Here is a 16,307-nt window from a genome sequence, read left to right as displayed (position 1 = left end):
CCAAAGTCTGTAAGATGTTGATTCTTCGTCAAACATCATAGAGTGATCATTACACATGAGTGACTGAATGTTGTAGAGGGCATGCTGTGTCTGATGTCCATTGAAAGGCTATCTGACTGCCCTGAATAGAACTTACTATAGCACAAGAGCAGTAACAGCTGAAGCTGTTATTAGGAAGGAGCAAACGGTTTCATAAATGACGGACCTATTAGGGGAATTTTGTGTCACTTTGTGTCCTTAATTGTCCACCCCAGACCCCTGCTTAACTGAAATATTTTTTACTCAATCCTACTTTAAAGAGGCTTTTAGTTTTTAGGATTCAGGGAAATATATTCTGGTAACATTTTCAAAACCATCAAGCAATGAAAATATCTATAAATCTTCAGAATATTTCGGATCAGCTAAACTCCAGCATTTCTCAAAAGGAACAGACAATGGATTCTCCAAATCTGAAATAAAAATGGAAAATTCTGTAAATACGTAGCAGTCTGGCAGAATTTGTCGGAAGCGAAACAGAGGTGATGTTTCAGGCCAATGGCTTGTTGTGAGGACTGTAAAAAGTTCAAGATTTCACAGGTTTTGTTTGACCAAGTCCAGCAGCAGAAATGAAAGGATATCAGGAAAGGGCAATGTGGACAGCCTGTGATATGCTGCCGAGTTTATTTGTAGATATGGCACTGTGTAACAGGTTTTATTCAGCCCGCTGAAAATGTCTCTGCAGGAACAAACTGTCTTCTGCATTCTGACAGCTCGAGTTGTTGCATCTTTCTCGCAAGTTCTGCAGTTTGTTCACTATTCTGATATAGTACAAGGGAGGAGTGATGAACTGAAAAAACTAATGATGGTGCTAATAGAATCAATAAGGAGATAAAGGAGTATAGATGGTGGGGGGGAGTCCTGAACTAGGGGTCATAATATGAGGATAAGGGGTAAACCATTAGGAGGTGAGGTGGGCAGACATTTCTTCACCCAGAGAATGGTGAATATGTGGAATTCACTACCAGAGAAAGTAGTTGAGGCCAAAACATTGCGTGATTTCAGGAAGAAAATTAGATATAGCTCTTGGGGCTAAAGGGATCAAGGGATATGGGGGAAAGGTGGGAGCAGGTTATTGAATTTGATGTCAGCCAAAATTAATGGTGGAGCAGGCTCGAAGGGCCGAATGGCCTACTCCTGCTTCAATTTTGTATGTTTATGTTTCTAGATGTAGCAATTTAAATCAGGCAATTGAGGTGGGCCTGCTTGAATATCAACTTCCTGATTAAGGGCCTAATTGATGGTCCAATCAGGGAGCCCCATGTTCTGTCCTTAAACAGGTGTGTCAGTTCCTCTGGCACTCCGGATGCAGACTACACACTGAGAGCACTCTGTATCATGTTGTTGCATCTTGTAAATAAAGGAATTTGGTGAAGGGACTTCCGCTTCTGAGGACTTTTTGCACTATGTAAGAAGGCTGACATTTCCAGTGCAATACTGAGCAGGTGCAGCTCAGTAAAATTTGATTTGATTTATTATTGTCACATATATTAGCATACAGTGAAAAGTATTGTTTCTTGCTTGCGATACAAAGCATACCATTCATAGAGAAGGAAACAGGAATGCAGAATACAGTGTTATAGTCATAGCTAGGGTGTAGAGAAAGATCAACTTAGTGTGAGGTAGGTCCATTCAAAAGTCTGACAGCAGCAGGGAAGACGCTGTTCTTGAGTTTATTGGTAAGTGACCTCAGACTTTTGTATCTTTTTCCCGACGGATGAAGATGGAAGAGAGAATGTCCGGGGTGCGTGGGGTCCTTAATTATGCTGGCTGCTTTGCCGAGGCAGCGGTAAGTGCAGACAGAGTCAATGGATGGGAGGCTGGTTTGCGAGATGGATTGGGCTACATTCACAACCTTTTATAGTTCCTTGCGGTCTTGGGCAGAGCATGAGCTATACCAAGCTGTGATACAACCAGAAGGAATGCTTGCTATGGTGCATCTGCAAAGGTTGATGAGAGTTGTAGCTGACATGCCAAATTTCCTTCGTCTTCTGAGAAAGTCGAGGCGTTGGTGAGCTTTCTTAACTATAGTGTCAGCATGGGGGGACCAGGATAGGTTGTTGGTGATCTGGACACCTAAACACTTAAAGATCTCGACCCTTTCTACTTCTTCCCCGTTAATGTAGACAGGGGCATTTCTCTTTTACGCTTCCTGAAGTTGATGACAATCTCTTTCATTTTGTTGACATTGAGGGAGAGATCATTGTTGCCACACCAGTTCACCAGATTCTCTATCTCATTCCTGTATCATAGAATCCCTACAGTGCAGAAGGAGGCCATGCGGCCCATCGAGCCTGCACCGACCACAATCCCACCCAGGCCCTATCCCCATAACACCATGCACTTACTCCAGCTAGTCCCTCTGACACTAAGGGGCAATTTAGCATGGCCAATCCACCTAACCCGCATATCTTTGGACTGTGGGACGAAACCGGAGCACCCAGAGGAATCCCATGCAGACACGGGGAGAATGTGTAAACTCCACACAGACAGTGACCCAAGTCAGGAATTAAACCCGGGTCCCTGCGCTGTGAGGCAGCAGTGCTAACCACTATACCACTGACCCACTACGGTGGTGTCATCAGCAAACTTGAAAATCGAATTGGAGGGGAATTTAACCACACAGGTGGCTGAAAGGTGTCATCTTTCAGATGAGATGTTAAACTGAATCTGCCTGTGCCCTCACAGATTAAAGTAAAGAATCTCCAGTGAGTTATCCATTATATCCCAGGATAAAATTTAACTCTCAATCAACATGATCAGGAAAAGTGATTATCAATAGAAGAAGAGTCGTTATCTAATCACAGCTCATGGAACTTGCAGTGCACATGTTGGATACTTTACATTCTCGGTTACAACAGCGTCTACATTTCAAAAGTAATTCATCAGCTTGATGCGCGATAAATCACACGGGAGGCAGGATGTACCCGGGAAATAAAGGCTTTTATTGCCGACAATAACAGAGCTACTATATACAATATACAATCCCAGACTAAAGGGTCACCAGGCAGAGCAGTGACCTTTATACCTCTCCCAGGAGGCGGAACCAACTGGGGTGTACCATAGGACTATATTAACAGGTAGAACAGCCCAACCCTAACCCCAACAGTAACATATCTGCAGACTCATAGTACTGGCCAGACCATGGCTCAGCACTCCTGGTGGTAACCAACAATGGTCCACCACACAGCTGTAAAGCAATTTTGGATATTCTGACTCGGGGAGATGATCTGGAAATCTAAGTTTGTCACATTTCTTCTTAATTACCTCTTGTTTAGAATTCATTGTGAATCTCAGTCATGTTTGTACAGCAGAACGTTCAATTTATCCAAATGTACGATGTCACGGCGGCACAGTGGTTAGCACTGCTGCGTCACAGCGCCAGGGACCTGTGTTCGATTCCCGGCTGGGGTCACTGTCTGTGTGGGGCTTGTACACTCTCCCCGTGTCTGCGTGGGTTTCCTCCGCGTGTTCCGGTTTCCTCTCACAGTCCAAAGATGTGCGGGTTAGGTGGATTGGCTATGCTAAATTGCCCCTTAGTGTCAGTGGGACTTGCTGGGGTAAATGCATGGGGTTATGGGGATAGGGCCCGGGTGGGATTGTGGTTGGTGCAGATTCGATGGGCCAAATGGCCTCCTTTTGCACTGTAGAATTCTATGATTCTATGTATGTGCAGTACAATTTAAAGCATTTTCCTGATGAACAACACTGGGAACTGTGTTTCCATGGTGACGGTAGACCTCAAGTAATTTCAGTTAATAGTAACTGCAGCCAAACTATTTAAAAGTCTGTGTGGTGTGAGGCACCTGTTGCTACATTGCTTGAGCTGAAGCCTGTGAGATGATGAGTTCCTTACAATTATTTTAGAACGACCAATACACAAGAGTGATTGAAAGCTGAGGAGAGTATTTTGTTCCTCGTGTTCATTAAAAGAAATCTAAAAACCCAGAACAATACTTCACGCAGTGGGGCTGTAGTAAGTGGCTCTGCTGTTATTGGGGTTAAACTCAAGGTTCATAATGACAGCCCTATTCAGGGGAATTTAGTATCAGTTGGTGTTCTTGATGTCAAACTGCTTACTCCCGTTTGGTCGCAATAACTTTATTTAGTGGTACTTTAATAAGGCTTTTAAGTATTTAATTTAAAAAAAAGATTGAGGTAACACTTTGAAACCAGCAAGCATCACAACGGTGTTTTATTCAAAGTTCTTAATCTTCAGAACATTCGGGGTCCAAGCCTTTCATTTAAGCAAAACCCCAGCATTTCTTAAAAGGAACAATCTGTGAATGCTGGAAGTCTGAAATAAAAATGGAAAATGCTGTAAATACTATTACTTCTGGTGTCTGACAAACACTATGATGGAACAAGAAGTGTTACTGCACAGTTAACACGTATTGAGGTGGCACATAACCGATATTGGAGTGTATTGGCATGACAATAAATTGTTCTGTTCCAATGCCATTGCCCGAAAGCCGAGAGAGAGCCTCCAAGCCCAGTTTTTTATAGAACTAGTTGATCTGTATGGATGAGCACGTGTTCTGATTTTGCCTTTTTTTGCGTAATCAAGCTAGCCTCTGCTTACTGTCAACAGTCTCTCTGAGATCAGTGATGGACAATGTCCTCTCTGCCACTAAGAAAAGAGTTTTTGCAACAAGATTAAACTAAATGACACAGGACCTGTTTGACTTTTGTGAGTGCCTCTTTCTGGTTTTCTCCCCTTCCCCATTGTTGTTATTTCTTTAAGACATTGGAGATTGGGGCTAAGTTCGTTGATGTATTTTGTAAAACCTACCATAATAGTTCACCATTCTGAGAAATTACTTTAATTTCAGAGATGTGTGTTGTCTATTTCACCCTCTTTGGGGACTCTAGGTCTGTACTCGTTAGACTTTAGAAGGATGAGGGGGGATTTATTGAAACTTACAAGATACTGCGAGGTCTAGATAGTGGACATGGAGAGGATGTTTCCACTAGTAGGAAAAACTAGAACAAGAGGGCACAATCTCAGGCTAAAGGGTCGATCCTTTAAAACAGAGATGAAGAGATGAGGAGGAATTTCTTCAGCCAGTGAGTGGTGAATCTGTGGAACTCTTTGCCGCTGAAGGCTGTGGAGGCCAGATCATTGAATGTCTTTGAGACAGAGATAGATAGGTTCTTGATTAATAAGGGGATCAGGGGTTATGGGGAAAAGGCAGGAGAATGGGGATGAGAAAAATATCAGCCATGATTGAATGACGGAGCAGACTCGATGGGCCGAGTGGCCTAATTCTGCTCCTATGTCTTATGGTCTTCTGGTCCTTTATGACTTTTATTTTGTCTTCCAATAGATGCAAACCTTTTGCATCCACCTTAAAACCTAGGTAATTCTGTCTGATTGGAAAGTATTTCTCCTGTTTCAGTCTAACACCTGCTTCTTTAACACATTTCAAAACTTTGTCCAAATTCTCTCTTTGTTCTTCAGGTAATTAAAATATCGTCAAGAAAAACTGTGACATTTGGGATGACTCGCAATAGACTTTTTATTGTACATTGGAAAATGGCACAGGCTGATGAGACTCCAAAAGATAGGCATGTATATTGGGTATAAACTCTTGTGGGTGTTGATGGTTACCCATCTCTGTGAGTTCTTCATCCAATTCTAATTGCTGATAAGCGTGACTGAGATCGAAGTTGCTGTGTTTTAAACCTCCAGCAAGGTTGGTAAAGAGAATTTCAATTTTGGGAATGGAGTATCCGCCTATTTGAACACCTATATGTAGCTATCAATTTATCGTCCCCACAAATGCTTACAGTCCAATTTAGTTTTAGGGTAGGGACTATGGGTGCTGTCCATTATGAGAACTGAACAGGCTTCATGCTACCGAGATCTTCCAATCTTTTGAACTCAAACTCAATTTTAAGATGAAGCGCACTAGGCGAACCCTGAAAAACTGAAGTGTGTCTCCGAATTCAGATATATTTTACCTTCAGCTTCCCTTATCCTAGTGCATTTTGGAAGCCTTCAATATATTTACCTGCAGTTTCTGAAAGCTGGAATTCCCCTGCCGTTCACTCCGGCGAGATTGTCTGGGGTCGGCCGGCAGCGCACCCCCATCCGTGGGTTTCCCGCCGGTGTAGGGTGACAGCAGTCAGACCAGAGAATTCCACATTGAGCAAATGTTTGTATTGTACTATTTAAATCATTTTCTGATGAACAATATTGGGCACTGAGCTTTCATACTCATGGTAAGTCGAACTGAATTAACTTCCGCGAATGGCAAAAGCAGAGAAACTCTTTAAATATAGAAATCATAGAAACCCTACAGTACAGAAAGAGGCCATTCGGCCCATCGGGTCTGCACTGACCACAATCCCACCCAGGCCCTACCCCCATATCCCGACATATCTTACCCGCTATTCCCTCTAATCTACGCATCCCAGGACACTAAGGGGCAATTTTAGCATGGCCAATCAACCTAACCCACACATCTTTGGACTGTGGGAGGAAACCGGAGCACCCGGAGGAAACCCACGCAGACACGAGGAGAATGTGCAAACTCCACACAGACAGTGACCCAAGCCGGGAATCGAACCCAGGTCCCTGGAGCTGTGAAGCAGCAGTGCTAACCACTGTGCTACCGTGTCGCCCATATCTGTATGGTTTGCGCATTGGTTGCTTGAATATTCGAGCCAAAGTCTGTGAGATGTTGACTTTTCAACAAACATCATAGAGTGATCATTACACATGAGTGACTGAATGTTGTAGAGGGCATGCTGTGTCTGATGTCCATTAAAAAGCCATCTGACTGCCCTGAATAGAACTTACTATCGCACAAGAGCTGAATCTGTTATTAGGAAGGGGCAGAAGGTTTCATAAATGAGAGACCTTTTAGGGGAATTTAGTGACACATGTCCTTAATGGTCCACCTCTGACTTCTGTTTTATTGAAATAGCTTTACTCAATCCTACTTTAAAAAGCCTGTTAGTTTTTAGAATTCAGGGAAATATATTCCAGTAATACTTTCAAAAGTATCAAGCAATGAAAAGGGAATATGCTAACATGAATAAATCTTCAGAATATTTCGGATTCAGGACTTTTAATTGAGCAAAACTCCTGCATTTCTCTAAAGGTGTGGAGATGCCGGCGTTGGACTGGGGTGAACACAGTAAGAAGTCTCACAACAGCAGGTTAAAGTCCAACAGGTTTATTTGGTAGCAAATACCATAAGCTTTCGGAGCACTGTTCCTTCGTCAGATGGAGTGGAAATGTGCTCTCAAACAGTGCACAATAGCGGGTAAAATCTGTTTGCACTGTTTGAGAGCACGTTTCCACTCCATCTGACGAAGGAGCAGTGCTCCGAAAGCTTATGGTATTTGCTACCAAATAAACCTGTTGGACTTTAACCTGGTGTTGTGAGACTTCTTACTGTGTTTCTCTAAAGGAACAGACAATGGATTCCTTTTAATCAGTCCGCTAAAAATGTCAAGCTAGCAACTTATTTCTTTAAAGATCAGAGATCATTTATAAAGCTTGGTCTGGTGCCCAAGGTAAAAATAGAACACCATCCCACTCTCCCATACATAGCACTGGCACAGCCCAAGCGCTGCCTCATGGCACTGACTGAGAATTGTCCCGGAACTGCCCCTGACACTGGCCAGTCACTGACCCCTTGCATCACTAACTTACAATGACAAGGTGGCAATGCCAGGGTACATCCCAGGCACAAGCTTGAGCTTCGATGGCAGCTCTGCCCTCCAGATACGCACAAAGAAAATCAATCGGAATTCACATCGACTTGCCTTCACGTTGAAGTGAATCATAGAATCCTACAGTGCAGAACGAGGCCATTCAACCCATCAAGTCTGCATCGACCACAATCCCACCCAGGCCCTATCCCCATAACCCCATGCATTTACCCTAGTTAGCCCCCCTGACACTGAGGGGCAATTTATCATGGCCAATCCACCTAACCCGCATACCATTGGACTGTGTGGAAACTGGAGCAGCCGGAGGAAACACACCAGACATGGGGAGAATGTGGAAACTCCACACAAACAGTGAACCAAGCCGAGAATCGAACCCGGGTCCCTGGCGTTGTGAGGCAGCAGTGCTAACCACTGTGCCACTGTATTGCCCACGAATGGATAATCCAACGGTGATATTATCTGATGTAGAGGCTGAATAAATAGATCGCTATTTATTATAATGGGATTTCTGACATTCAACATTGAGAATACCATTACGTCACTGGCAGGGAACGGGGAAAATCAGGTCATGTCTTTACATCAATTTGAATTGTGATATATTAAAGCCTCCTCCATCATGGAGAGATCAAACACTAATTGGATGATTGCTTTGTGGAATTCATTGCCAAGTGTGACTTTGATTTTCCTGTCACCTCTCATATTCACTCTCAAGCTCACTCCCACTGCAAACTTTCCATCCTCGGTCTCCTACATTGTTCTCTGCAAGCGGTACATAACAGGACATTTACAGCCCCTCTCTACTCCATTTTCTCCTTATTGATTCCATTAGCACCATCATTCGTTCTGTCAGTTAATCACTCCTCTTTTCTTCTTTATCAGAATATCGGGCAAACTGCAGAAGTTACCAGAAAGATCCAACAGCTAGGGCTGTAGACACGCAGCAGACATGTTCTTCCTGCAGAGACATTTTCAGGGGACTAAATAAAACCTGTTACACAGTGCCAAATCTACAAATAAACTCTACAGCTTATCACAGACTGTCCGCATTGCCCTTTCCTGATATCCCATCATTCTCTGCTTCTGGACTTGTAAAAAAAAGCCTGTAAAATCTTGAACTTTTTTCATTCCTCTCAACAAGCCATTGACCTGAAACATCAACTTTTGTTTTGCTCCTGACAAATTCTGCTAAGTATTTACAGAATTTTCCATTTTTATTTCAGATTTGGAGAATCCATTGTTTGTTCCTTTTGAGAAATGCTGGAGTTTAGCTGAAGTAAAAACCCTGGATCCGAAATATTCAAAAGATTTATAGAAATTAGCATATTCACTTTTCATTGCTTGATGGTTTTGAAAGTGTCATCAGAATATATTGCCCTGAATTCGAAAAGCTAGAAGCCTTTTTAAAGTAGGAATGAATAAAAATATTTCAATTAAACAGAAGTCAGAAGTGGACCATTAAGGACACAAAGTGACACAAAATTGCCCTAATAGGTCCGTCATTTATGAAACTGTTTGCTCCTTCCTAATAACAGCTTCAGCTGTTACTGCTCTTGTGCTATAGTAAGTTCTATTCAGGGCATTCAGATAGCTTTTTAATGGACATCAGACACAGCATGCCCTCTACAACATTCAGTCACTCATGTGTAATGATCACTCTACGATGTTTGTCGAAGGGTCAACATCTCACAGACTTTGGTTCGAATATTCAAGCAAACAATGGCCAAACCAGACAGATATTTAAAGAGTTTCACTGCTTTTGTCATTCCCGGAAATTAATTCAGTTCGACTTTCCATGAGTATGAAAGCTCAGTGCCCAATATTGTCCATCAGAAAATGATTTAAATAGCGCAATGCACACATTTGGGTAAGTTATACATCCCACTGCACCAATATGTAAGACTCTCACAACGAAGTCCAACCAAAAGTCTATTGAAGAAATAATAGACAAAGTTACATTTCTGGAACATCTCTCCCGGAATCTGAATATCTCAAGTTGCTTCACGGCTGATGAAGCATTTTTGAAGTGTAGACATTTTTGTAATCCCGGAAGTGCAGCAGCCCCAATGTCTGCACAGTGAGTTCCATGGCCAGCAATGAGACAATGACCAGATAATCTGTTTCTCCGGTGATTTTGGTTGAGAGATAAATATTATCCTGGAATAGAAGGGAGAACTGACAGAGATCTTTTACTTCTTTACCTCCACCTCTGATGTGCATCCTTTGGGGGGGCTGGGGTGGGGAGGACACCAAGTTGTAGCAGTAGACCACATAAGATTCAAAAGTTGGAGGCTCACCAAGAGGGCACGGGCTAAGGTCTGTCTCAGTGGTCAATCCGATGACAGAATCCTCAATGTGTGTCCTCTGTGCAACTTGAAAATTGTTCCAATCACTTGTTGTTTCTGTGGGATCTTTCTTTAACCATTTTTAGCTAAAGGTAAAGGCTGTTTTTTTAACTCCATTAACTTGTTTTTCAATTACTCAATGCTCATTTCACTGCCTTTGCAGATGTCCTGAGTAGGACCATCCGAATGTTTCATCTGAAGTCAGCTTGAGTCTGCTTTGTTATCTCCAACCCCATGATTAGTTCCAAACCTGGGAGAAAATGACACATTTATTGCCATTGATGAGGCTCTGCATGCTTATTTTCCCTGATATGGATCCTCCTACAGTTTAAGTCATTTTTACAGAGCATTGCTGATCTGAGCAAAACTTTGATCTGACAAAATTGACCGTCATGCTTTGTATTTTGAGCCCACAGTGCAGTTCAGTACAATTTTTTACATTTCTTCAGTTTCCATATCTTTTATCTCGATGTTCCATGTTATCACCAGATTCCACACACACAGGATTAACACCACACCCGGTCTACAAACTTAACATCAACAAACCTGCTGACAGTGGATCTCTCCACAATATTGATATTGATAGATATTGATCGAGTAAAGATATTGAGGGATATGGGGAAAAGCAGAGTATATAGAATGAAGATCCAGATCAGTCATTATTTCACTGAATGGTGAACTTGGTTCATGGTGTTGAAAGAGCGACTCCTGTTCCTTGTAAAATTGCAGAAAACTTTCTTTTCTTTTATATTATATTCACTTGTAATAAATCTCACACTGAAAAGCTATTTCATTCATTGAAAATTTCACTTGATGCTTTAATGTAGTTGATGTGGATTTAAATGGGGCTTAACTTGGAAGAGTAACAATAAATGTTTATTTTCCATCGCATGTCAGGTGAGTAACAGATAGCCGGTGCACCCACAAGAGCACGGTCAAGAATTCTTAGTGCTGCTGTCCCTTGATTCTTGAAGACACATCTCATGGTGCCTCGAAGATAAAAAACAATCAAATAAGACTCAAAGGGTGGGATTTTACAACCCTGCTCATCCGGAAAACGTAAAATCCCGCCTGAGGTCAATGGAACTTCCCATGCTCCCACTCCGATTCCCGTGGCGGGCGTGCCGGTAAAATTCCGGCCGAGATGTCTCTCACCGCATGAATTTTGGGCATTAAATCCCTTGGTGAAAAGCTAGCTTTTGGCAGGAGATCTGATATCACTCTGCAGGCTTCCACACCTCCTAAATGCAACAACTCGAGCTGTCTGCATGCAGAAGACATTTTGTTCCTGCAGAGACATTTTCAGTGGACTGAATAAAGCCTGTTACACAGTGCCATATCTACAAATAAACTTGACAGCATATCACAGACTGTCCGCATTGCCCCTCCCTGATATCCCATCATTGTCTGCTGCTGGACCTGGTCAAAAAAACCTATAAAATCTTGAATATTTTTCATTCCTCACAACAAGCCATCGACCTGAAACAAATTCTGCCAGACTGCTAGGTATTTACAGAATTTTCCATTTTTATTCCAGATTTGGAGAATCCATTGTCCATTCCTTTTGAGAAATGCTGCAGTTTAGCTGAAGTAAAAACCCTGGATCCGAAATATTCTGAAGGTTTATTCATGTTTGCATATTTCCTTTTCTCAAGCGTTACCGGAATATATTGCCCTGAGTTCCTGTGGTGAACCATCGTTGGTTACCACTGTGGGGTTATTCTAATGTTGCTGTTGGGTTAGGGTGTTGACACTGTGGGGTTGTTATAATGTTGTTGTTGGGCTAGGGTGTTTACACTGTGGGATTAATATACCTGTGGTGGATGCTGTTATGGCACATCCCGGTCGGGCCCCGCCTCCTGGGAGAGGTATAAGACCCTCTGCTCAGGCGGGACCCCTCCAGTCTGGAATGGTGTACTCGTGTTTAAATAGTTCCATTGTTTGTCAATAAAAGCCTTCAATTACTGAAGCCTTGTGCCTCGTGCTCGATTGTCGCGCATCAATTTTATTGACAAACACGAAACTCTCGACAGAAAGGAGAGTATGGAACAAATGCTAAAACCAGAGCATCTGACGCTGGATCCACGTGTGGTCGGCGCCTCTAACACCTTCGACCACTGGCTGAAGTGTTTCAAGGACTACCTGGCAGCCTCTGCAGCAGTTACTACGGATAACGACAGACTCCAGGTCCTCCATGCGAGGGTAAGCGACACTGTCTACCTCGCGATTCGTGCGGCCACCACTTACCCGAGGGCCCTCGAGCTCTTGAAAAAGCAATACACGAGACCTCCCAACGAGATCCACGCTCGTTACCTCCTCGCTACACGACGTCGGCAGTCGGGCGAAACCATGGAGGACTACGCCAATGAGCTCTTGCAGCTTGCCAGGGGCTGCGACTGCAAAGCTGTGTCGGCTGAGCAGTACATGTACGACCTCGCCCGAGATGCGTTTGTGGCAGGGGTAGGGTCTTCGTACATCCGGCTCAAGCTGTTGGAGAAAGGGAATCTCAACCTGACCCAAGCGATGGAGATGGCTGAAATGCTGGAGGCGGCGTCGAAAAGCTTGGCCCTGTATCCAGAGGACCACGTGGAGACAACGTGGCAGGAGCAGTCACAAATCCCTCCTCGCCCCACGGGCTCGCGCTCCCATATCGACCCGACGACGGCGGCAGCCCCAGGCGGCCCGCGGTGCTATTTTTGCGGAGGAGCCAAGCATCCACGGCAACAGTGTCCTGCTAAAACGGTGATCTGCAATCAGTGCGGTAAAAAGGGGCACTACGCGAAAGTCTGCAGGTCGAAGCCCAAGAACGGCAGTGCAGCCTGTGACCCTCCAGAACGGAGATCATCTCCATCGGTGTCGCAGTACCCACGAGGTCCGACCACGTGCGAGCCCAGGACGACGGCATTGTGGCAGGCGGAGGAGGAGAATGACCACCAGGAGTCGCTAAGCTTGGCGCCCTCACCCATGTGCGATTCATGGGGGCGGCCATCTTGGTCGACGACGACCAGGAGCGACCAGCAGGGGTCCTCAGCATCAACCTCGGCTGCCTGCAGTGACGTCCAAGGGCCAACGGTGGCGTCGATCACCCTGGACCAGGCTAAGCATCACAGGCTTGACTGTTCAATGATGAACATTAAGGTAAATGGTCGTACTGTGTATTGTCTGTTTGACAGCGGGAGCACTGAGAGTTTTATTCACCCTGACACTGCAAAGAGGTGTGGACTCCGGGTTCTACCTGCCAAACAGACAATTTCCATGGCATCACGGTCCCGGTCTGTACCGATCCAAGGACGTTGTGTGGTAACTCTGGAAGTGCAGGGCACAATTTATGAGCGATACAGGCTCCTTGTGTTGCCGCATCTTTGCACGCCAATTCTCCTCGGACTAAACTTTATGGTCCACATGAAGAGTGTGATCCTACAGTACGGTGGGCCACTCCCTTCGTTGGCAGTAGGGAATCAGCCGCAGCCTCCAAATCATCCAAAGCGCTCCGCATGCAATCTTTCCACACTAAAGATCACCACACCTCTTTATTTAAGAATCTGGTACCAGGCTGCAAGCCCATCGCTACTAAAAGTAGGCGTTACAGCGCTGAAGACCGGATCATCATCAGATCTGAGGTTCAGCGGCTCCTCAAAGAAGGGATCATACAGTCCAGCGTTAGTCCGTGGAGAGCACAGGTCGTGGTGGTTAAGAGCGGGAACAAACCCCGGATGGTCATCGACTACAGTCAGACCATTAATCGTTATACGCAGCTGGATGCGTATCCTCTCCCGCGTATATCTGATATGGTCAATCAGATTGCGCAGTACCGGGTGTTCTCCACCATAGACCTTAAGTCCGCCTACCACCAACTCCCCATCCGCCCAGAGGACCGACAATACACGGCTTTTGAGGCGGATGGTCGTCTGTATCAGTTTCTTAGGGTTCCATTTGGTGTCACCAATGGGGTCTCGGTCTTCCAGCGTGCTATGGACCGAATGGTGGACCAGAACGGGTTGCGGGCTACCTTCCCGTACCTGGATAATGTCACCATCTGCGGCCATGACCAGCAGGACCATGACACAAACCTCCAGAACTTTTTGCGCACTGCGTTTCGCCTGAATCTGACCTATAACAGGGAGAAGTGTGTATTCCGTACGCGCAGGTTAGCTATCCTGGGATACGTGGTGGAAAACAGGGTCATTGGCCCTGATCCAGACAGTATGCGCCCCCTTACTGAACTTCCCTTGCCCGCTAGCGCAAAAGCACTGAGGAGATGCCTCGGCTTCTTCTCTTATTATGCGCAGTGGGTCCCCAACTACGCGGACAAAGCCCGTCCGCTCATCAAGTCCACGACTTTTCCACTCACGCCAGAGGCCCAATTGGCCTTCAAGGCTTTGAAAAGCGACATTGCGAAAGCCACGATGCACGCGGTGGATGAATCCATCCCTTTTCAGGTGGAAAGTGATGCATCTGATTTCGCCCTGGCCGCCACACTAAACCAGGCAGGCAGGCCCGTCGCGTTTTTTTCCCGCACCCTTCAAGGTCCCGAAATTCGGCATTCAGCGGTGGAGAAGGAGGCCCAGGCCATTGTGGAGGCCATCAGCCACTGGCGCCATTACCTGGCGGGGAAGCGGTTCACCCTGATCACGGATCAGCGATCCGTGACGTTTATGTTCAATAATACGCAGAGGGGCAAGATCAAGAATGACAAGATCTTGCGGTGGAGAATTGAGCTCTCCACCTATAATTACGATATTATGTATCGTCCAGGGAAACTCAATGAGCCCTCGGTTGCCCTCTCGCGCGGAACATGCGCTACCATGCAGGAGGACCGCTTGAACGCCCTCCATAATGATCTGTGCCATCCTGGGGTCACTCGGCTCTACCACTTCATCAAAGCCCGCAACCTGCCCTACTCGGTGGAGGATGTCAGGTCAGTAACAAGAAGCTGTCGGATTTGCGCGGAATGCAAACCGCACTTTTACCGACCTGACCGGGCACAATTGGTCAAGGCCACTCGCCCCTTCGAGAGGCTGAGTGTGGATTTTAAGGGCCCCCTTCCCTCAACAGACCGGAACGTGTACTTTCTTAACATCATAGATGAGTACTCCCGGTTCCCGTTTGTTGTCCCCTGTGCGGACACGTCGACTGCCACGGTGATCAAGGCATTCCGTGATCTTTTTACCCTGTTCGGGTACCCCTGCTATACACATAGCGACAGGGGCTCGTCGTTCATGAGTAACGACTTGAGGCAATTCCTGCTCTCATACGGGATTGCCACTAGTAGAACCACGAGTTACAACCCTAGGGGCAACGGACAGGTGGAGAGAGAGAATGCTACAGTCTGGAAGGCTGTCCTATTGGCGCTGAAGTCCAAAGGCCTTCCAGTCTCCCATTGGCAGGAGGTCCTTCCAAATGCGCTTCACTCCATTCGCTCCCTCCTGTGTACGGCAACCAATGCTACTCCCCACGAGAGGATGTTCTCATTCCCTCGGAAGTCGTCCTCGGGGATATCTTTACCAGCCTGGTTGACGTACCCAGGACCCGTCCTTCTGCGGCGACATGTAAGGGCCCGCAAGTCCGACCCCTTGGTCGAACCGGTCCACCTCCTCCACGCCAACCCTCAGTATGCCTATGCGGCATATCCTGACGGGCGAGAGGACACAGTCTCGATCCGAAACCTGGCGCCCGCAGGGGACGTAGCAACTCCTGTCGCTCCCATACCCCCTGTCACGAATCCCCTATCGCTTATTTCTTCCCCGGACGTGGCGCGGTCAGCACCGGGACCAGTGCATAACAGTTATACTCCCATGTACAGCTTGCCTGAGACTCGGAGATCGGCGCCACCACAGAAGGTACCGGGATCCCCTGCACCACCGCTTCACCAGGGTCAACCGGCCCGTGAGTCCTCGAGGGGACAGCCGGACGCTGTTTTGGAGAGAACGCCACCGCAAGCACCTGCTCCGGTGTCACAACCGGTGTTGAGGAGGTCACAGCGACGATGCGGTCCTCCAGACCGTCTGGACTTGTAGATTTTTTTTGTATATATGTAGTCTGTTTTCGCACCCCGCCGGCCTTTGTTTTCAAAGGAGGGGTGAATGTGGTGAACCATCGTTGGTTACCACTGTGGGGTTATTCTAATGTTGCTGTTGGGTTAGGGTGTTGACACTGTGGGGTTGTTATAATGTTGTTGTTGGGTTAGGGTGTTGACACTGTGGGATTAATATACCTGTGGTGGATGCTGTTATGGCACATCCC

This window comes from Mustelus asterias, chromosome 10, assembly GCF_964213995.1.
Source record: "Mustelus asterias chromosome 10, sMusAst1.hap1.1, whole genome shotgun sequence".
Lineage (NCBI taxonomy): Eukaryota > Metazoa > Chordata > Chondrichthyes > Carcharhiniformes > Triakidae > Mustelus > Mustelus asterias.
Note: the sequence above shows the minus strand (reverse complement) of the source record.